Genomic DNA, 3,942 nt, shown 5'->3' with positions numbered 1-3,942 from the left:
TCTCACACACACACACACACACACACACACACACACACACACACACACACACACACACACACACACACACACACACACACACACACACACACACACACACACACACACACGCACACACACACGAAAAGCATGTTTCTCATTACCTTTTCTCTCTGTATTCTGCGGTGGTGATCCACCCTTTTGAGGAGTTATTTTAAGTTTTTAAAGAAAACAAATCCCGCTTTTGTTTGTGAGTTTCTGGGCGACATTTGCCTCAGACTAATTGGTAGCCTCGGAGCATGGCAGCAGCATTCGGTGGACCAAACATCAGGAGAGAGAGATTTCCAGAAATGATATAAAAGAAAACATTTTCCAAAATGTTGAGCATCTCGTGTGGGAGTTTAAAACCAAACTGTAAATAACATTTTGGAAACACAATTACTGTACAGCACGAAGCTGTGCACAAATCACTTCTGTTTTCACTTTTAGTCTCATGTCTTCAACATTATTGGTAGCAGATTTTGGAAAATAACGACAAGTAGGGACATTAAACTGCATCAGATTCATGTAATAGTCAGGCTTTCACTCAGGAAAGTGCTCTGATGGCGCACAGTTTCACGATCAATGTTATACAATGGATACATCGTCTGCTGAGATGATTCAGAGTTGAGATGAATATCTTGTTTTCTGTACACTGAATATATTACTAGAGCCAACAGCCATTTGCCGATCGTCCGAACAACAAAAGGACATCTCTTTCCAGAAGAAGCGTCCCTGTAAGATTCCATAAAGACTATCTCATCAGCAGAAAGTAGTTTCAATGAAAACAGAGAAAAAGCTGCAACAGTGAGATAACTGGAATCAAATAATCACGATTGGGGTGTAACACTAGGATGGGTCAAATGCAGAGAAACCATTTTGTTACATAGTAAGTAGGCCTACTGTGTAATGACATTAAAAGTATAAAAGGATACACAAAAAGACAACTGTATTCCCTTAAAGATACATCAAAAAATATGTAATCAGATTGCTGTAACCTTTTTAAAATAATTGGGGATTGCTAGCAGGACTACAATTAACTACAAAAATTGCATATTATGTTTGTAGTAAAAGGATCAGATTTAATTTCTTCTTTGTAAACGGTGGTGTTCTGTACGCAGAAACTATAAGTGTGAATATATACGCCTACTGCTTGAATTTGCTTTATGATTTTCACTTTCTTTGATTCACTTGTAAAAAAAATAACTGGTGAACCTGTGTTCATAAAAAAGTGTGTTTGAGTTGNCTGTACTTTCTACTTCTTACATGTTGAACACAAATACCTGTACTTTCTACTTCTTACATGTTGAACACAAACACCTGTACTTTCTACTTCTCTCATTGAAAATGAGAGAAGTAGAAAGTACAGGTGTTTGTGTTCAACATGTAAGAAGTAGAAAGTACAGGTATTTGTGTTCAACATGTAAGAAGTAGAAAGTACAGGTATTTGTGTTCAACATGTAAGAAGTAGAAAGTACAGGTATTTGAGTTCAACATGTAAGAAGTAGAAAGTACATTTGGGTTCAACATGTAAGAAGTAGAAAGTACAGGTATTTGTGTTCAACATGTAAGAAGTAGAAAGTACAGGTATTTGTGTTCAAAATGTAAGAAGTAGAAAGTACAGGTATTTGGGTTCAAAATGTAAGAAGTAGAAAGTACAGGTATTTGAGTTCAAAATGTAACAAGTAGAAAGTACAGGTATTTGAGTTCAACATGTAAGAAGTAGAAAGTACAGGTATTTGAGTTCAAAATGTAAGAAGTAGAAAGTACAGGTATTTGAGTTCAAAATGTAAGAAGTAGAAAGTACAGGTATTTGTGTTCAACATGTAAGAAGTAGAAAGTACAGGTATTTGTGTTCAACATGTAAGAAGTCAAAGTAAAAATGTGTCAGGAAAATAAGTAGTGGAGTAAAGTACTGATACCAGAAAAATGTACTTAAGTACAGTAACGAAGTATTTGTACTTTACTACTTCCCACCTCTGCAGGATGACATGTAACACAGTGTGGTGTATCTCAGTAACGCTTGACGTTGTTTCTCATGTCGTCTCGTGTTTCTCACCCATGCACATGGTCTGGTCGGCAGTGGCCTTGAATCCGTTCTGGCAGATGCAGCGGTAGCTCCCCTGCGTGTCGATGCACTCTCCATGGCTGCACACGTTAGGGATCTCCTGGCACTCATTACGGTCTGAAAAGCAAAAGAAATTAAAGTTGTTAATGTATCGGTAAAAGGGATGCAACATTTAAGTATTGTAGTTATTGAGTTAGCCTTAAAATGTCATAATGATGCCTTCAAACACACACTGACACAGCACACATATAAAGACACATTCATACACTTGTTTAAAACATTTCTAATTTGAATGTAATTGTTGTTTTAATACGTGTTGTTCTATTTGATTTTGCACTTCTCTTTTTGTTTGTATGTTAACAAATTCTAACATTATTTAGGTGGAGGCTGCAATGGGCTTTCTGCCTCTTCCTGCACTTTGTATAATTTATTATCTGTTATGTTTGTGTACATTTATAATGTGTTTTATCTTAAATCATAGAAACAAAATTAACAACAATATGAAAAACACAAAAGCAACCAATTCTAACATTTCCTAAACGGTTTTATTTTCTATGACTAATCACTTCAAAACTACTGATAGATGTTTTGTTAATCAACTAAATTACTATTTCTTCTGCAGGATTCTCCCTTTATGTTATGTGTTTTTATGCTTTTTATAATCTTATAGATTCTTATATGATATTTTCTATTTGTTTCAGTGGGTGTTTCTCAATGTCGAGGAAAGCTGCTCCAGAGCCACTATTTCAAGCATACTACGTCATCGAGTCCGCCGAAGGACTGTCCCAATGTCCAGCATACTTGGAATTCTACCGAGCCCGGCGTACTTCGTAGAGAGAAATTTCGAGGCTGCACATGTGTAGACTCCGCAGTCTTAAAATCCCCACAATGCTTTGCGCACGGACCAATTACCCCAAATCTGTGGCGGAAAATGTAAGGCGGGGCATCTCATATGACGCACACCTGCACACTTGCTCGCCTGTTCCACTCTTCGTATTCCGAATGCCAGGAAGGATTCTTGCCTCGCTTCTGAAGCAAGTGACTCGGAAGACATGTGCTACCAAGCAAGCGTACTCAACATTGAGAAACACCCAGCATGTCCAGGTCCTGCGTTCAATTAAAGTTGTATCTCTTGTTTTGGTGTCTTTCTTTTTGAATATTCAGACATGAACATTTCACCACATTAAAATAATAAACAGGGTGGGTTTGTAGTAAAACAGCTTACCTCAGCAGATTCTCCTCTCTCCAGGGAATGCAAATTAAAATCCATCAACAAGAGATGCTTAGTTTGACATGTTCCCCACTTCACCAACACAAAACCCCTCCATGGCATGTTAAGATAAGATGCCCCAGTAAGACCTCCACTCACCCACACAGGCCCCGCTGGGCGACAGTTTGAATCCCGGCGAACACTCGCAGCGGTAACTTCCTGGGATGTTGATGCAGTTGGCGTTGCGTTGGCACAGGTTGTCCCCGCTGTTACACTCATCAATATCTAAACGAAGGGGGGGGGGAGAGAAAAACATTAATCACTGAATCCATAACTGTCTGCTCTGGAGAAAAAACACAACTCTCCTTCATTCAGAGGAGTCACCATACTGTCTTTACAACGACATAACTCAGCTTTCACTGCACTGAGTGGACTGGAGTTAACGGGCCTGAGTGAGTGGAGCTGTATTAATGTGTGTGTGCTCCTTCATGTGACTGTATAGGTGTGATTTAGTGCAACAAAGGTGGTGCATGTGTGTGCCAGGAGTTAGTACATGATGTACTCTATGCCAGGAGATTTAAAGTCTGAACCTGCTGGCCCTGTTTAGTGTTTGGTCAATACTTGTGTTGGAGAAAATACAAGGTGT

General features: G+C 38.8%; 1 long non-coding RNA gene across 1 annotated transcript in view; it reads right to left on the bottom strand.

Moving 5' to 3' along the window:
• Positions 1 to 3,577, bottom strand: part of LOC104966944 (uncharacterized) — a 23,283-nt gene extending 19,706 nt beyond the window's left edge. The window contains exons 1-2 of the long non-coding RNA XR_800702.1: positions 3,456 to 3,577; positions 2,078 to 2,203 (exon numbers count right to left, since the gene is read on the bottom strand). This is a non-coding gene — a long non-coding RNA (uncharacterized lncRNA). The remainder of the gene's footprint in view (positions 1 to 2,077; positions 2,204 to 3,455) is intronic.
• Between the last annotated feature and the right edge of the window lie 365 nt (positions 3,578 to 3,942).

This window comes from Notothenia coriiceps, unplaced genomic scaffold, assembly GCF_000735185.1.
Source record: "Notothenia coriiceps isolate Sejong01 unplaced genomic scaffold, NC01 NC01_scaffold00037250, whole genome shotgun sequence".
Taxonomy (NCBI): domain Eukaryota; kingdom Metazoa; phylum Chordata; class Actinopteri; order Perciformes; family Nototheniidae; genus Notothenia; species Notothenia coriiceps.
Note: the sequence above shows the minus strand (reverse complement) of the source record. Positions and strands in the feature narration are given on the sequence as shown.